Genomic DNA, 20,363 nt, shown 5'->3' with positions numbered 1-20,363 from the left:
TGGTCTCAAAGTGGACAAAAAAAGTTCTGTGAACATTAAATGTCTTTCAATTTATTACCACAAGTGAATTGTCTGCAGAGTCTTCCATCAGTCTGCTCTTTGTCAGTCTGCATCACTAGCTCCTTCTTTTTCATCAATGCTGACAATAATGTTGGGATGAAGTACACGCCGCCCCCTGAATCATTGGAGAATGTGGTGAACGGGGATCGAACCAAGCAGAATTAATAGCAGCGAGCGCACATGGTGAAGGCTAGAGTAAAGTACGTGACAAATGAAATGCAAACAACCACAATACAAAAACACACAAATTAAAAGATCTACCTGAATTAAAAACTCAAAACCCTTAACCCGAACACATATGACACCACCAACATGCAGAAACCAAAACTCTAAGCTTCTGTTTAGGGTTTCTCAACTCCTCAAATAAAAACCAATCATAGCTCACAAAAGTTAAAGTTTTTTCATCTGCAGTATTTTGGCCTGATCATTGGGACAAGCACAAGTCAAGTATTTTTGCTCCTTAAGGACCGACCCAGTCTTTTTTTTCAAATCCACTATATTGATCAACTTGTGTCTATCTGTGCACACAAATGTGTGTTGCATTCAAAATTAGATGCATTACAGGTGCGATGCTTTCTTGAATCAGCAGGAAACAAAAAACACCTGCAGGCAATGGTGCAGTGTTCCTCTGTTATTTTTAAAGGAGCATTATGAAGATAGTAATATGCACAAAGGAGGGACAACAGCATGGTTAATGGCCATGTTACCCCAAAACACACCTATGATTAATCAAAAGATTAAGAACAGCCCTGTTTGCTGTGCAACCGGCACAGCAACACTTCTACAGTGAGTGGATTTGAACACAATGTTTAAATAACAAACATGTGTGTCCATCTGAGAGGCATGTTGTAGGACGTGGTCAGGAACATTATTGGCACAATATCTTAAGGCAGTCGAAAGCCATTGCCTGTTTGACTGTTGTTGTAAGGGTGCATTATGAAGAGAGTAATATGTGCTTAGATGGGTGCACAACATGTATAAACCTACAGTCTATGGTATAAACTCTGCTCCACACATACTGGGCTGTGCTCATTCCCTTTGTGCACAATCTGATCTGTTTCCTCTTCAGAGCACCGTTTCTTACTATCTTTGAAATACACTGTTATAACAGCAATCCACAGAGATGTGGCTTAGGAAGGGAATAGGAGATGAACTCTATTGGTTTTCTTGGATGTTACACCCAAAACGTACCCACGATTATTTAAGAGACTAAGAACAACCCTGGTGAAGCAACCTCTTCTCCGCATAAAGGCTTTTAGAGACATCATAAATGAACCTGTGCCACATGATTATGTCATTTAAAAAGATTTCTGTATGTTCTCACCGCTTAGTGTTTCCTGACGAACCCGAAAAGCCACAACCCAGCTCAACACACATCACCGAAAACATCTCATATATTGCTGAAGAGCCAGATAGTAACTGACCACCCTAATTATTTACTGTATATATATTCATGCGACATGTAGCGTCTTGGATTTTTAAGGCTGTTCATAACAAGACAACAAGAGACCGACAACATCTGTCAGGAAGCTACCTCCGTCAGTACCCCCTGTGGAAAGTGAAGGCTGTTAAACTGGACTGGGGTCTGTTTGACAGAAAAAAAAAAAAAAAAGGAGGAATACAGTGGGTGTAGAGGGAGGCAGGAAAATGATGGAGAGAGAGAAGCAGCACCCACGCTGCAGCTCATTAAAGTTCTGAGACAAGGGGATCAAAAGAAAAAAGAAAACAAAATGAATTCAAATGTGTATCTGTTTTAGTGTTTGTTTTTATATTTGATAAAGAAGCCATTTTGGAAAAAATCATAGATGGGGATCTTTGCTGCTATTACCTGGAGCCCGAGTCTCTCCATAATAATGTGACTGAATAATATTGTTGACTCACTCGTGTTCAGGTTTTTTGCATTTGAATAGGATTAGCATATTGTAACACATGCATTGTGTCCTGTGCAATAAACAAACCCTGAGCTGTCATCATGTTATCATTTGTCTGTCCCTGTAGAGTAAGAGCATGGTGGTGGCTTATAAAGGCTAGTTTTCAAAAATAAATAAAAAAAGTAGGAACTCTGGAAGGCCTCGTGTTTGTGAAGAGCCACTTTGTCACCTCAAACCAAGAATCAATCACTCAGAGGCATATTTGCATCACTGAGTGTCTCCTGGAAATTACAAAAATCAACATGTTGTGTTTATTCGTGTGTGTTTGCATGTTTGAGTCTACGGCAAGAGTGTGTATGTGGGTTCACTCGCACATTAAGTGGGATTGAGTGTTGTTTCCCCTGACAAATCCCCAGGTCGACATTTTTATTACATGCCCTCTCTTTCTCTGTCTCACTCACACACACACACACACACAAACACATCAACACACACACACTCAATAATGCGCTCAAACACACACAGCTTGGTGATAGTTGACTCACTGATCTTCCCTGCTCCTTTATTCCTGATACACCTGCTCAATTTACAACCTCCCACACATGCACGCACCGACACACACATGCACGCACCAACACACATTGACGCGCCAACTCACACATACACAGACACACACACATGCACACACAAACACTGGTAAATACTCCAAAAAGCTCAAGCAACTCAGAACTTGATTCCCATGAGAGCAGCAGTGGGGGGAGAGAAATAAAAAGAGAGATTGAATAAAAGTGAGGAAAAAATGACAGGAAAAGAAACTTCTTTACTCCACCATGCTTTCTCTTTTCTTCCTTTTCCGCTTCCTCTCCTCGAGTTTCTTTCCTTTCCTTCTCTCCTCACATTCCAATCAACCTTTTATTTCTTTTTGCTCTCATATCTCTTCTTTATTCTACGTCCTATTTTCAGCTCCTCTCGCAGCCTTTTCACCTTTCCCTCTTTTCCTCTCATCCTCCACATATCGGTTACTATTTGTCTTCAGGTGATATTAATACGTTCTTGCATGACAGAGATTTTTGTTTGCCTCTAGTTGTCGAGAACTCGTTGCCAAATTTAGTCATTTCTCCCTCTATTCCTTAGAATAATGGGACACACATGAGCACGGAGAGAAAACCTTTCTACAGCCAGATGTCTGCTGCTGTGGCCTGCTACTTTATAACACATACGCGCATGTGGAAGTGCATGCACGTGTGTGTGTAGTCACTCTTGTGCACGTGATAGCCTGCCCGTTCGCTTCGTTGGCTGCCAAACAGTAAGATTTGCTCTCTGAGCACAGACGTTTTCCCCTGCCAGAACAGTTTGTCCCAGTTTCCCACTGAGAAACTCTTATAGAGTTTGTTTGGAAATATGTGTGTGTGTGTGTGTGTGTGTTTGTGTGTGTGTGTGTGTGTGTGTGTGTGTGTGTGCGCGCATGTAAAGGTATTGGAATGTCTGTCTTTGCGATGGATTTGCACCAAGGTGTTGCTGTGTTTCTTTCTCTGAGTGAATGATGTCAGGTCTTGTGTCCCCAGGGGAGCAGGTGAAGACGAGGCACCACTTGCCTATAGGTAAAAACTCTCAGAGCAACAAGGGAGCTGCTGGGTGTTTGCGGTTCCTGGGCTGTCTGCAGGGCTGGTGTGTGTGAGACGCTTCAGTCCATACAAATCCCATCGTCTGACATCCTACAAGGGTTGAACTGAGGACAAGTGGACTTGGTTATGACAGGTCCACGTCCAGCTGTCCTCAATTCGACTCCTTTTGGATAACCAGGATTTGGATGACTGAGAATCTTCAGACATCCACTGACACTCCATCAATCTCTCTCTCTCAAACACACACAAACACACACACACACATACACACACCTGCATATACTCACATTTTCGTCCTCACTCATTATATTCCTAACATACCAGCCCATCTTGCCTGCAGCTCAAGTCACTATTGGTGTGAATCAGTGTTACCTCAGTTGAACAGGGATTTAACACCTTTGTACCTAATAATGTTCAGCATAAATATCATCACACTACTGTTTATTCTTAGGAACACAGCAGTGTCAGGCTTCGCTGTTATTTCCAGTAACTGATTATTTCCAGTAACTGATTATTTCCAGTAACTGATTATTTCAAATGAATTCAAACTTGTATTATCTCTGAAGAAAAAAGTTTTTAACTCAGCTCCTTCAGGACAAAAAAAGTGGAGGCATTATTTGAGTCCCTGTCCTCACTTAAAGGTTCAGTGTGTAAGATTTAGGTGAAAGGAATTTTTGGCAGAAATTGAATATAAAATAATCCTAGTGATGTTTTCACTGGTGTGTTTCATCTAAATTGTATGAATTGTTGTTTTATTTACCATAGAATGAACCTATATATTTAAATATTCTATATTTACATGGAGGGGGTCCTCTCTGTGGAGGCCGCCATGTTTTTTACTCACTAGATTACAAACTAGTTCACCACAGGTTCTCTTTCATGTTGGGAAGGGGAGGGTGAGATGAGGGGTATCCAGCTGTAACATGCAACATCACCTCTAGATGTCACTAAATTCAACACACTGAACCTTTAAGTGAATTTTCGTAAAACTCTTCTCTCTGCATTTGGTCTCATCCATTCAAAAACCTGTTGTTTGTGTATCTGTGTGTACGTGTAAAACTGAAACAATGACTTTACAGTTTACTGCTGACATGCTCCCTGTTGCTTTGTGTACCCACAGTCCCCTTAACTTAAATCAAGCTGCACCAAATAGTACACACACATTGTACTCTTCTAAATTTGCCATTAAGAGCCATCATTCTTGGTTCAAATGATATGTCAAAATAATTTTTAAATGTTAAATGTTAAAATAAGTTCCTGGATTTCACCAAGTTTCCTGGAAATCCATTAGTTTTTGTGTAATCCAGCTGACAGACAAACGGACAGGAGCAAAAACATAACTTCAGATTGTGTAATAGAGGAAATTCAGCCCATGTGTTCACTGCCTCTGTCACTGATCATGACATAAAACAGCAACACAATAATAAAGTACAGGAATTAGTTGTTTGCTTGTTATTATTGCTCCTCAAAGAGTGAAAATAAAAATGACCTAATTACATTTTTAAGAAAGCAGTTGTGATAAGTGATAATTACTTTTTCAATAATCCATCATTTTGCCTTTGAGAGCACTTCATCAAACATATGAAGTCTCCTGGAACCTCCGGCGGCTCTGACTCCTGTACTCCGAGGCGTCTCTCACTGATTGGTCATAAGGAGTCCACCCACAGAATGGCAGTAATGTGCTGACAGTCTCTCCTGGATCTGCTGGATGGTGCATACAGTTGCCTTTACATCTATTTTGATCGGGCACCCATCTCTCGGCATTGACTAATATCAGTGAAGGAGACGTGAAGGAGATGAGAGAAATAGCAAAAGAGGATATTAAATGATTTTGAATGAAGGATTTATTTCATATCACTGAACATGCAGTTCCCTGTGTGTTGGGTTTAAAATATCACAATTGCATTTTAAGGTTGCATTATATCGACTCAATATTTATATCTGACTTTGGGCAAGGCAGGATACACATCAGACAGGTCTCCGGTGTAGGGCAGGGCCAACATACAAATACAATCAACCATTCACACTCACTCTCAAGTCAGAGTCTTCATCCTAACTCCAAAGTCTTTGGACTGCCGGGGTAGTATACATGTATGTATAAATTTGTATGTGTGTGTATTTATATAGGTATAAACTCAAAAGAGGAATGCACCTTTCTGCTGTTTCTCAGCATTATTTTTTTATATCCATCCTAACTTAACTCAACTGAACCACCTTGTGGGTGTCTGGTTGTAACCATGGAGATGAACTTGAAGGACCCTTTCAAATGGAGCCCTAACCTTACTCAGCCAAGCCCAGCTGGCAGAGAATAACAATATCAGCGGTCCCAATGCCCTTCGCCGGCACACACCCAAACCCATGAGCCCCATACACATGAAGAATCATGCCCTTAGAAACACACACTCATAAATTGCATATGCACAGAGGGAGAGGGTTAAAAAAAATGCAGTGTGTGTTTATTCATCCTTCATTCTGCTGCAGCACCGAGAAATCACTCCCCAACATCTCCACATGACCTTCAGTGTTATTAAGAAGGCTTCTTTATTCCTGACACTCTCACGGCTCTTCCCTGAAGAAAGCAATTCATCCATTTTCCAATAACTTACCACCCCAGGCAATTATGTCTGTTTTTCTGCCACCTCTTTGCCTCTCAATAAAGTGCTCATAAATGGGGAGGGCAAAGATGTGAATCAAGGAAGTGATTTTGAAAAGATTGCTGGGTGTGTGAGGAAATGAGACAGTGAGAGTGTGTGTGTGAGAGATGAGAGAGATGGTGACGTTAACAGATGCGTGGCAATAGCAAAAGTGAAAGTGATTAAAAAGTAGAGTTTAAAAGGGGGGAGCGAGCCGAGCCCGGGTAGCACAAGTAGTGAATGTGACGTGTCTGAAGCACAAAGACTGTGTTCAGCTCAGCTGGGTCCAGAAATGACTTTAGCAGTATAAAGAAGTGTTAAAGCCACGCAGCTACATAAGACTCCGTTTAAAACGCTGAATCAATCCATTTAATATAGCATTAACTAAAGATGCTCCAATAATCTTTTTCAAATTCTTGCCTTATGAGGGAAGACTTTTGTGCAGCTAGAGTTTTTTTTTTTTTTTTCAATTTCTTACTTGTGTCCGTTATTGCAAAGGACATAGAAATAAGCTGCTGAGGTGGATTTGCAGTGAATAAATGAACAATGAGGCCTCAGCACACAGATGTATGTGCAATCTGTCTCACAAAAATGATTACAAATAATCAGACATGCATGCCGGGCCAGCAACTGTAAACTGTAATTAGACATATCAGTGCTCATCAAACACGGAGAAACCAGCATATAGGTGCAATTGTTGTTGCTGTTTCTGGCTCATGATCGTCACACAAAGCAACAGTAGGCAAGTGAATAAGAAGCTGTGATGTCGTTGTTTCCTAAATGCTCTGTTGTGTATGTGTTTTGTTCAGGTTTTCTTCGTATTGTGAAGAAAACTAACGTGGATATTTTGCCTAACAAACTTTTTCCTCTGTATTTGCTCTCATCCACACAAAAAAAGCACTTCAAGTCAGAGTTTTTGAAAAACTGCACTTAGGTAGGAGTTGGTGAAAATTTCCATTTTAGTGACTTTAGTGCTTTTTGTTTGCTTATGAGACCAACATGGACACACACACACATACATACACACACCTGTGTTTAATATCATTTCTATTCTCTCATTGAGCAGAAAAAAGGAAACACATTCAGTCCGACCTGTAGCCTCCTGTGTTAAAGCCGACCCTGCACACAACGCTGCTTCCCACAGCCAAGGTTGATTCCATTAAGTACAATTTAATATATCTTTTATGTCCCCTGGGGGCAATTTGTATTGAGGCTTAAGTGTGTCACTGAAATAATTATAGAGTTTGTCGGTGCTTAGTTATAATTGATTAATTCATTGATATATTGAAACAAGTTATTAAGCTATTACTTAAATTAGCATTTAGATTGTGCAATTAAAAAACAATTAGTAAAATTTAGTAAAGTTTTAAGATACAATTACATGGGACAATTAATAATTCAACTTCATTATTCTGTTTTTAAATCTAAAATGGGTGAAAGCATTCTAGATTTTAAAGGGTTTTTAATAAAATATAACATGAATTTAATAGCCAACAACTTTTTTGTCTCATGCTTCCATTGTTTCCACACTTAAAAGATGCCTCATCGAATCTTATAACACAACAAAAACTATGGTTACTTACTTTGAAATGACAAGATACTACTTGAAGTCCCTCATGTCAGTGATCATAATAAGCAGTTTATAAATATTTATCAAAATATTTTTATCAATTAGAGATAATGGAGAGAAAAGGAAATGTTGGGGAACTACAAAAGAGAATACCACAAGTATATCAAATATGTAGTTATGAGATAATTATTGTAGTAATATATGTAGTAATATAAAGTGAAGTGTTCCTTAAGTTTGCAGTCATGGTGAGATGTGGATTAACTGCTTTATATTTTAAATGACTTCTATGTCTCACAAATCATTTAAGATTTATTTGAAATGCCAGAAGTAAACATTAAAAAACTCAACAGTTGAGTATATTTCTTTTATAAAAACTGTGAGGAGACTGACATTATCAGAAAATGGGTACAGTGTGTGCGTGTTCATCCAGGAGGGAAAACCACTTTGGTAGCAGGTCACAAGATTGTAGTCTGTTGTTGTAATCAACATCGGTGCCATTTCAGAGTTGCTTCTGATTCTCTGCTTTTACAGTCGACAATGCACGCACAGCATTTGGGCCGACAACACATTTCCACTTGTCATAATATCTGATCATTTTTCCCTTTTTAGAAATAAATCAGCTGCTGGCAACCTGCAACACTGAGCTGAATTTGTATGCGACATACATTCTTACAATGCGTAGGTCTATCTTTTTATTAAAACCTCAGCTCTGGCAGCTGCATGACACATACTCCTGTGAGAATCAGCAGATAGCTGCAGTGTTGATGCTGCATGAGGCTGTTCACAAAGTTAGCAAAGGCAAAGAGACGTGACCTGTGTGTGTTCATAAATATCAACTGGCAACACAGGTTAAACTTTGATACACAATTCTACCATTGTACAGCGCTGATGCTTTTCATATGAGCAGATCTTTGAGCTAACGTGCTCACTGAGATACTGTGTCATGGGAGGATGATGAATATTTTTCACCCATTATTTTTGTAAGTTTAAGGCACAAATATTTCATGTGGATCTCAGTTTGGGATTCCCCGATCCTGTGAACACATCTCACTCATCTGAAACTTCTAAATATCAAAAAGCAATATTATTGATGGAAAAAGACTCAAATGTAGTTTTAAAAAATCAAGACTTCAAAATCTCTCTATATTTATAGATTTATCTTTATTTATGAATGAAAATAAAATTACTCCGAGCATTTTCTTTTCAAACAGTGATATAATCCTGATGTCCTTCATAACTTTGCTGCACATTTCTGTTCCTGCGCACTTGAATAATGTTCTGTTGTGCAGGTGATTCTGCACAACAGCAGCACAACCATGAACATGAGCTGATCTAACAGTATTAGACTGGACCTTGATGTGCACTTAAAGGCTGTGGCTGTGAGACATTGAAAATATACACTGAAGGGAAAAGAATATCGCAGCAATGAGAACTGTTTGACATCTGCACCCACTTCAAATTTGCATTTCTGTATTAAACATGAAAACATAAAAACACACAATGTAAATGTCATTTTCATTTGGAGTCAGTCCATTGTGCATACATTTATTCTTTTTGAGTTCTTGTCAACTGTAACTACACTGAAATGTTTTGGAATAAAAAAGGATTCAAATGTGCTGAATTTTGGCTTCTACCTTTGGAGATTGCTATTACTGCTAACATTTTCAACAAGCCTCTCATTACAGGAGGAGTAATTATGATGAAAAAGCTAATTTTGGGGAAAGCACTCCTCTAATATTCATCTCAGTATCTTCTCTAGGTTATTTTCTCATTAGTGTGCTACTCCCACTGCAACCCCCCCGCTGCCCGTGTCTCACAGTTGGTTTCACCTTCTTTTCTGACAGTGGCGTGACTTGTTTACAGGTGGAGCTCTCCAGAGAGACTAATAATACCCACAACTGAGATATCAGTGCTGCCTACACCACGCATTCAGGCTCAGCCACAGAGGGTGAGATGGGAGAGTTAGAATAACTGGATTTTTGGTGCCAACTTGGTGCAACAGGAAAAAGAAAAGGAATACTGAGAAGATGAGGAAAGTGTGAGACAGGGAAAAAAGTAAAGTTTAGTTCCTTCATTTGCTTCAATAAGAATCAAACAATGTTGATATTCTGGAAAATCATGTGATTATCACATTGTGAGCTTAAATATACACATTCACGCCTCAGTGAATAAACCCTGTTTTCAAAAGAAGAAAAACATTTCTGGGATCAGATTGATTTCAAACAACTCAAGCTGCTCTCTGGAACAACGACAGGTGCAAAAAAAGCAGCAAATCCAACTTGTTCTGAAAACGTAGCTGAAAGTACGAAAGGAGTCGGTGTGTAAAAATGATTGACACAACATGATTGGATATTTATTTTTAAACGTGCAATAAGTGTGGACAAAAAATACTCTTAGCCCTCAAACTGAATTTGGTGGCGGGTCAGAAAGGAGCGACCAAAATATCCTCACTGCGTTAGTAAGGAGTACACACACACACACACATACATACATTCCCAGCCATTGCAAATCCATGCAGCAGTGAATGAGCAGTTATTTCAGTCTTCTGAAGGACCTGCGGCTGCATGTGCTTGACGATCTGTGGAAGCTTCACTCAGAGACATGAAGGGGGAGTGTGGGTGGGGGGCGGGGGCTGGACAGAGGCAATAATCACTTTATAATGACTATTAAATCTCACCCAGAATGGAGCTTGATGCTCCACATGCAGCCTGCAAGGCCACAACACAGACTTCAGGTGATTGCGTACATTATGCAACAGCATGCACAAGGTTCTCATGACCGTAATCCCTGTGATGGAAATATTTTGGGTATTCCTGTGTTGTGATTAATATCTTTACAGCATATTAATGTGTTAAAGCTGCCTTTAGTAAGGCCAGTGGTGTGGCTGTAGGGCCAGTCTGTGAGTCAGCTCCTGCTTGATGGATGTAAAGACATTTTATGCAGACAACGAAGAGGCCGTAATGACTATGTGATTAATAAATGTTAGCATGCTAACATGCTAAAAGAGGATGAACATTAAGCATCGTATTTGTAAGGTAGCATTTATCGTAAAGCAGAGGCTGTGTCTAAGTGCAGCCACGCAGAGCAATGGTTGTAGACTCCCAGAACATTTCTCCTCCACTCGGCATCGGTGGAGCTTTTTATTCGACTTTAGTTGTCTGTCAAGGTTTCCAGCTCTTAAGCGTAAAAACTCTGCTCTTATTAAACAGATTTAGGCAGCAACCTCCTGTCTTCAGCAAAAAACTAACAAAAAAAGACTTTAGATATAAGCAACAAATGAGAGACAGAAAAGGTATTGACTAGCCGGTGAGCATAGCGGAGCATCTAGCGAGCTAAAGAGACAGATATTTTTCACAGATGTTGGTGGAAACGGCAAAGAAAAGGTGAATATTGGATTTCGATTCATCAGGTGGACAGACGCACATCTCAGAATGACGTTTTAATGGTAATGTGTTGTGGGTTGTGTTGTGGGTTGTGTTTACAGCTTGTTACTCTGCACGTTTGGCCATATGGAGCTTAAAATGTCCCTCAAGAAGGAAGTGTAGCTAGGTGTAGGATAATTATTGCATTTGTACAATAATGCCAGTATCTAATGATGTGTGATCAACAGTGATTTCAGATTTCCAAAATGTATGATAACTTCCTCATTTTACAGTGTATGGAGTACAAGGAATTACCAGTAGTAAAATCTGGATGTACGTCTGTGTAAAAACATGCTTGTTATGATGATGTACATGAATATGGACCATGCATCTTTTTGTTTACACATCACTTTTCACAGGACGTCTTTCCAGCGATTCATAATTGGCGGAGGAAAGAAGTAGGAGACACAGGCGATGATTCAGAGCTTGAACCATGTTTCTTTCACACGACAAGATTTGTGGGCGGTGTCAAATACTTGTTCGTTTTATGAAAGTGTTGTTTTTATAAACGAGTTGTTTATGTATTGTTATTTTTTTCTTAGATTTGATCCAATAAAACAATCATTTTAAGCCTCTGGCCCGATACTTCAGCGTTTACCATCTAGCAACAGTATCCAGGCCTCAGCTGTAGAGGAATGAACATGATTCAGTCTTCATCTTTTCCAGATTTGCTATATTCAGTAGATTTAGGATTATGTTATACTGACTAATGGCTCTATCTGTTGTTATCAGACAAAATGTATGCTAATCTGCAATTGATGAACATGCATTTCATGATAGACAGTTGAAAGTATTGGGATCCAACAGAAATAACACAGAAGTAAAGAATTACAATCCTCCATTCCGCTTTCTGTAAAATACATACCACTGTTTTTGACTGATTGTAATTGCTAACCAATTGCAAACAAATGTATTGTATTATTGGGTTTGCAAAGAAACTGGTAGCCCATCAGTGGTTATTACAATGAGAACATGGGCTGGAATATGAATTTTGATGATGTATGTTATACACATTTTGTGCTATTTATACAGTAAAGACAGAAAAGCCCCCTTTAGATATGAGTTGAATAAGTAACAAGAAATACTGGGTAGAATATGAATCTGTGTCTTAACCAGTTGTCTAAAGGGACAAGCTTTAAATCATCCATGATGTCCGACCCAAACAGCCTGGTAAGCTACCCTGTTTGCCTCATTAGTGCGGGAAAATATGTGAGTTATTGTATTATATTGTACTTCATTATTCTATTGGTTTTCCATTTTGGTCTGGGAAACACTTACTGGAAAGGAAAGAGGATTATGAAAGAGGCTGGGAAAGAAATGTGTGCCAGCTGATATCAGGGGAATTCCCCAATAAATTTGAGCTCACAAACACACACAGATTTAAGTGTGTGGAAACATGCACGCACAAACACACACACACAAACACACACACATGAGTGAGCCTTACAGTTCCCATGACATCTGTTGCCACAGAGTCCAGTTGGTCGAGTAGGAAATCCACAATGATCCTCCCTGGAACATGAGAGGAATTTACAAAAACCTGATGCACAGAAATAGATGAGTGGATTTGAGTAGCCTTAGTGAAACTGTGCTTTTGGCCATCTTATTAACATTGAGTGATTAGCAGAACCGATCTCCCACAGAGTACATGGTAGGAATAAAGCGGTCATATGGCAAGGATGTCTCAATTATCTAATTCTAGTGAGTCATAGAGGTGGACTCTCTCCCTCTCATCTCTTTCTGTCTCTTATATCAAACCATCACTGTGTTTAGTTTATCTCTCAGTACTTTCCTACTTCACTACCCTGCCTTCGTCACTCAGCACCAAGCCAATTCATTCCTGTATGGAAGATGTACATCAAACTGTATGGTGCAAATAAATATAAACTGTGTCTCAATTTCAGAGGCTGCATTTGTGGACTGATTGCAAAACAAGACCGTCCCATTTCACATAGAAGGCTCCTTCTCAGACCAACCTATCCCAGGATTTATTGGGCTTCGGTGATGAACCGAAGAAGTAATGGCAACTAACAGTACATATGTTCAGAAAACAAGGGGCATTAAAATGTTCTTGTTGTGTCCATCTGCAGCAGCCTATTGCTAGGTGACAGTAGTAAGCTGTGGAAATTGGTAGCCCCTGAATTGGAACACGGCTACCTAGAAAGTTGTAATGCTCCTTGTTTTTTTTATTTTTAATTTTTACCATTAGCTGTTCTATTGAGTTGAAGACTGATACATTTGAAAGTGTATAAGCATCGGATGTTTTTGACATTTCAAGTTTGTAACCAAAGCAAAATGAATCCTGGGATAGGTTGGCCTGAAAAGGATCCACCCGTTGGAGCCTTCGTTGCTAGGGGTCAAAAGAAGGAGCCTTTGAAATGAGACCACCTAGTCGCACCTCTGTGACGCAAACGCTCTTTAAATGCAGTTTTCAAAGGATACATTTGGAAACAGCTTTTGTTTCATTAAAACTAGTTGGGCATTTTTGCTAGTTGTTATGTTTTAAACATATCATTATAAACCATGAGCACCTTACCCGTTTCTTTCATGATGTAAAAAGATAACTGTAAATATATTAACTTGCTTGTTAAACCTTAAAGTTGGTTTTATGATAGTTGCTTCTATCCCTATTTCTAGGGATTTGGAACTTGCATTATCAAGGGAGTTTTTCTGCTCGAATAATGACAATATTTTGAAGTTTGTAAAAATTCAAATAGTCATTATAGACTTTACCCATGAGAACGTCAAACGATCATGGACATAGAAACTGTTAAATGAACTGTACTTTCTATGTGTTTGTATGTGTGCAACCCCCTGCCATCAGTAGCACCACTATTCCCAGTCCCCTGCAGTGTTTGACTCTAAAAGCTGTAAATAATCACCTTTCTATTAAAATTCTATTCACTAACAAAATACAGCAGCATCAATGGCTGTTAAATATCCAATACATAGTTTGATCTGTTGTGGAATTCAAACCATTCAATTATTCCCCACACAATTTGATGAAAACTGTTTTTTTCTTGTGATGATTGAAGGGAAAACCAATCTTGTATTAAACCTCTGGACCGCACCATCAGCGTTTCTAACACCAACACAACTCTCACAAAAGTGGAAACCAACTCAAATAAACAAATAAGTAAAAAAGCGAGAGAAGAAACAGAAAATGAGGCACAAGCAATGTAAGAGCAGCGAAGGAATACATCAAACATTGGTTGTTTGCAGTCGTTTATTGTTTTATGGTTTGGACACTCATAGCAGGGGGAAATTATGTTCTGCTTAAATTAGCCATAAAGAAACTTTATCACCATAAAGGAATGATTCAAACATATGTTTTCAACTTGATGCTCAAACTTTTTTTAAGAAAGCACTGTGGCTATGCTAATGGTATGTGTTTGTTTGTTTTTCATACTGTGAGGAATGGAATAGGACAGACAGCTGACAGACGAAAGGTGGACTCCCCTTTGTTCTCACCCACATTCGTCACATGGGTGAGGAAAGCAAATGTTGATTCATAATGCTAAGCAAGGCTTGTACATTGTCCATGCTGAATTTACAACTGTCTTTATACACATGTGAACTCATTATTTTAAAGCAGAACAATGTGTGACATAGATCCTCCAACAATATCGTTAGTGGGACAAACCTGTCACAGGAAACTTGGGCCTCAGTTCACCTAATTAAGTGACACTAGACAAGTCTGACACAACAGCAGCACTTTAATTTCTTTCCATCTTTAAGAGAGTTGTTCATGAATATAAATCAAGACTTAACTCTAAACCACTTGGGGAAAATGTATAAAAATCCATTTTTGAAAATTTGTGGTACGCAGACGTTGTTTTGAAGACTTTGTTTGTGAACTGCACTGCGGCGTGGACAACAGTTATTAAAGATGCAGTAAGAGAATAGAGAATGGGATGCAGAAGAGAAAGTTACACGCAAACAGATGCACAAAAATGTGCACGCGCTTTCTTCTCTTGCATTGATGCACAAACATTGGCAGGCTTTTGAAGGGCTTAATGGTGGAGATTATCATCACACACACACTCACAGCAGCACTCACACACTCATATTGTGAAGGCCCACGTTATGGGCCTGCTTCTCAGGAGTTGGCCCTTCTGTGACATTTGGAAAGGGCAAGAGGAGCATCATTCATACACACACACACGCATACACACCCACAGCATTGACCTCCACACCATCAGGTGTCAGCACCCCCTCCCTATACAGAGGCTCAATACTCAGATTAACATCAGGAACCAGGATTAGCTTGCCCCTGCAGGGTTTGGACAGCACACACTCATTTCACCTGGCTGTCCTCCTGTAGTGCTCGGGTGCCACCCACACAACCACACGCACGTGCATCTGGTAATAGTACACACACATGTATGTGTGCAGACATGGATAGAATACGAGTTATTTGGCATTTACTGATGAAGGTTGACATAAGGAATGAAGGGAAATAACAATATATGTGTGTGTATGTGTGTGTGGTATTATCCACGTTGTGGGGACCTAAATCTGTTCACACACATTATGAGGACATGTCTTCTTTATGACAAAGCAAGTCCTCCTAATGTAAATCATTACATATTTCATCACATTTTAAGGTGATGATGTGTTTTAAGGTTAGGTTAAGGCTAAATTTGGGTTAAGATTACGATATGGGTTTGGTTTCATTTAAGTTTAGGGTTAGGCAAGTAGTAGCCATGGTTAGAGTACGTCTCCAGGAAATCAGTGTCAGTGTTATGTCCTCTGAAGTCATGAAGACACAACTATGTACGTGTGTGTGTCTGTATATCCTCAACCCCTGCTATACATAAGTCAAAATCCCCTTTTCTGCAGTTACATAAAAAGCTGTTCATCATCTCATATTCTCAAGCCAGTACGACTCATTTCTGGGACACTGTTTCTGCTACAAAGTATAGAATAGTTTAAAAACTACCTCGGCAACAAAAGTCTGCCTCATCCTCGAGTATCTTCGCTGTGTTACATAACGATGCCTCACCAGACACCTCACAGCCAGAGAGCTTGTTCAAAATCCTTAAGAGGCATCTCCTCTTTATGTTTTATGATTTCGCACAAAGGATCGTTTGGATTGACCGGAGACCTTCTCACTGGTCAGTCAGAAATGGAACATTGGTTTCTTTGATGCAAGGTTTTTCTGCACAAAGCCACAGACTGCTGGCCTGGTTTTCAAACGTGAGGGCATGTCAGACCTGTTAGTCTCCTCCATTAGAGATGCTCTGTCCCATGATCTCCTGGATTTGGATTTTGAAAGAGTAAATCTGAATGCTTCTGCAGCCGTGGTGGGCTTTTCATTTGAAAGGTTAGCGGACGAGCTGCAGCCCTGAGACCGGGGTCAATATGGCAGGTTTGGCTGTTTTTATCTCCTCTGTCTGTTTCAAGAGTCTGCAGCTCCTCTGGTTTGGTGAGTCACTCTCCAGGAGGAAAATGCTGTTCTACTGCCACCTTGTGGTTACCGTCCTTATAAAGCTCAATTACAAAATTGCTTATTTTTACAAAAACGCCTCACACCGGTATACGGCCTTTGAACCATTAAATAAAGGAACGTCTGTCTGTTTCATTTTCTCAACAAACATCACAGCCTACAGATTTCTTTTAGATATGCTGTTCTCAAAGAATCCTCAGAGAGAGATTCATCCATTAATTTTAATTGAGAGACAACCCTTGTGAGGATGTCATGGATGATTATCATCATCACACTTGACAAGCGGTGCAATAAAAATTGACCTGAAGTTGCAGTTTTGATGATACCGACATTTCCCTTTACTAACATGAAGGTGATGTGAAAATTGCACTGCATGTTGAAATGTTTAGAAAAGGTATGTGGACACCTTTATGTACTTTTGTTGTGGCTGCTTTTCTGTGCTGAGCTTTAGGTGCAGTTAAGCACACAGTCATATTCCACAGAGTGGTGTGATTCCAATTGTAGAGACAACAATTCTTACTTCAACATGACAATGTCCCCGTTCACATTGTGGGCACAGGAGGTAGAGAGGGTTGTCTGTTTACTTGTAAGGCGGTGGTTCGATACTGAAACCCAAATTGCCTTTTGGTTGCTCTGCCGACAGTGTATGAATAGAAAAAGTGATAGAAAACAAAATGAGTGGGTCATTGTTAAAGTAGCATATCTATGCTCATGGGGTTGGAATGACATATATATATATATACATATATATATATATATATATAACATTTTTATCACTACTATTAGTTCCAGTCCCACTGGGCCCTTAAGGGATAAGTGATATAGAAAATGGATGGATTACACGAATAATATCACTACTACTACTTCTACTTTTACTACTACTAATAAAAATAATAATGATAATAGAATCAGATTAATGCATTGTTCGCTACTTCTGTCATTTTCTTTAATGTTAATTGAGTAAATAATGTTAATCCTGGTGTTTGCTGGATTTTTGTCTTAAATCCAATATCTGTTGGAATTTTTTCCTTCTTTCTTGGTTATACTTTTTTTCTGTATCATCCTATGAAACAAACTACCAAATAAATAAATAACATTGTCAGTCCTCAGCTGGAGTTTGTTTGCTCATGGCCTTTGTTTCCCGAACAGTCTGTTTCTATGATTTACTCTCAAACACTTATGGGCACAGATTATATACACCCACACACACAAATTTACGCCAAGCTCCAATGTGCTGTTTCTCCCTTGTCTTTGCTGCTCAGAGTCCAACAGAAGATCGACCCCGATACCTGAGAAAACAGCAAAGACAAATGTGGAAATGAGACGGAGAAGAAGTGTGTGTGTGGGTTTCTCTATGTGTATCAGGTACTTTCAGTTCAGAAGCTGTGACACTGAACTGTCAGTGAAGCCCAGGAGTGCTGATAGGTAGTACACAAATACACACACACACACACACACACATAGACACACACACACGAACACACACACACACACTCTCACTTTCTCTCGCTGTTGTAATTGAAAGCTGTCACCTTGAGATTTTCTCCTCCGCAGGGATTTGCACTGGTTGTCTGCAGCTCGAGGACTTTACTCATCTCTTCTCAGCTCCTCACCTGTAGATTACTGTGCTGACTCTCTTTCTCTTTCACTCTCTGTTACTGTGGAACATGATATAATGACCCCTCTCTCACAATTTCGAGAACCAACAAATCACTGAACAGAGTAATACAGAGAACACTGTGACTCCCGTCCAGTGGTTACACTTTGCTGTGCAGGTCGTTGGGGCTTGAACAGCGACTGGAACAGAGAGGTCGAGCTTTCTGAAGCAGAATAATTCATCACTTCATGAGTCGAACAATACTCTGATGTCCACATCTTTTCCCTCTCCCCTCTATTCCCTCCCTGCTATGACTAAACAGTTGAATTCATTCATTATGGATCAGGCCCTAAATTAGGTTAGCACATATTTAATCATTCATGTGGGCTCACTTCTTTGACTGGCCTGCTGAATCATTAATTAGGAGTTTTGGAGATGCTAATTTGTCCTATGATCCACATGAACATCTGAGAGTTGGATGAGCTGATTATGTTCTGTGCTGTTCTCCACCTGCACATCGAGACTTATATCTATTCATCGTGAAGGACTGGGCATAATTTCTGGAACCAACCAGGGACTTGAGTTCATACAGGAAGAATGAAGTCAATAATAGTTCACTGCTTTGATTAGAATCTTGTATGTGACATGAAACTAATCCTGACAAATATGTGAGTTTAAATACTGATTGGTTGATCTACTGGATGAATCACAAAGGAAATTCACAGGACACAAGAAGAGAAATGTTGAAACAAGTATTTTCATACCACTTTCTATTTGCTTCTTACTTTATTGCATGTATACGTGTGTGTACGTGGTGAAATCAAGTGTGTGTGGATGTGGGTTTCATGCATACACACTTGCACACACACGCATCACAGATCACACTGAGAATATTTCTTTTAATCTCAGCATCTCCAGTTTTTGATATTAAGGCCCTGGAACAGATGGAGGATATGAGATAAGATTAGTTTGCACCAAAAATGTACATAAGCTCCAATTCATTTTTTAAATTTCCCAGTGGAGAGCATCTATTAATACACATAATATATCACAGTGTGTTCTGTGGCTTTTTACAACAGAGAACACAACACATATCAAAAATTAGATGATAACGGACAAAGAAGATGAAATTAATTTTCATATTCTGGTTATTCTTTCTCACTGTGGGAGGTATGCAGAATGTATGTGTGCAGTGTATGAATAGATTTCTACAGAATCATTGTGGTTGGTTTTGCAGCCATGAGTTTATACAAATCTGGAAACATCTGTAATTTAGTTAATTGTAATTATTATTGCCATGAAATATTTGAGTATTTTCTTTTTTCTTCTGCCACCAGGTAGCATGAAAACAGTTGGGGGGTCACATAAAAAAGAGATTAATGTATCAGTACATCAATGTTTTTCACTTTATCTTAATTTGTTCCTGTCTTTGTTTGTTACGTTCTTTGTCATTATGTTTTTCTCTCTCTCACTGCACTCATAAAACTATTCACGTTGAACGTACAGATCTTATCTTTTTGTTGTCAGAGCAGAGAAAATTAGAGAAAATATTAGTATGTGTGGGGCAGTACCATAAAGGAACAACTGAGTGGCGCCCTTGTGCCAGTTAGTGCCTTCAGCTCCACTTTCGAATGAATAATCAGAGGTGCAGTAATTAAAGAACTACCGAGCAGTGCTGCTGAGAAGAATAAGCACTCTCATTAATATTGATATATCTAAAGAATAAGATTCATTCATTTCCCTATTCACCCAAAGCAGACGTATATTTTAATATGTGTGAAATATCCATTCATCCATCGTCTTTGTCATTTCTATTCAGGTTATTTTAATCAATATCTACATGAAACTGCACTGAAATCAAATTTTCTCTCTTATTAATTATCAAAGTATAGAAGTAAAATAAAGTAAGCACACATAAAGTAACAGACATAGATATTCACCCACACCATGTGATGTAAGGTTCACAGAATCAAATACAAACTGATTGTAGAACAGTAAAATAACACATACATATGACACTGAAATTATATTCAAATGTTACATTTTGAGCTGGGATTTAAGATTTACTCAGCTTTTTTAATCATAAACATTATAACAGACCTGGTTGCTGTCTCTGATGTTATTAACTCATTACTT

This window comes from Paralichthys olivaceus, chromosome 8 (genome assembly GCF_024713975.1).
Source record: "Paralichthys olivaceus isolate ysfri-2021 chromosome 8, ASM2471397v2, whole genome shotgun sequence".
In the NCBI taxonomy this organism is placed as follows: domain Eukaryota; kingdom Metazoa; phylum Chordata; class Actinopteri; order Pleuronectiformes; family Paralichthyidae; genus Paralichthys; species Paralichthys olivaceus.
The sequence above is the reverse complement of the archived record's forward strand: the minus strand, read 5'-3'. Positions refer to the sequence as shown.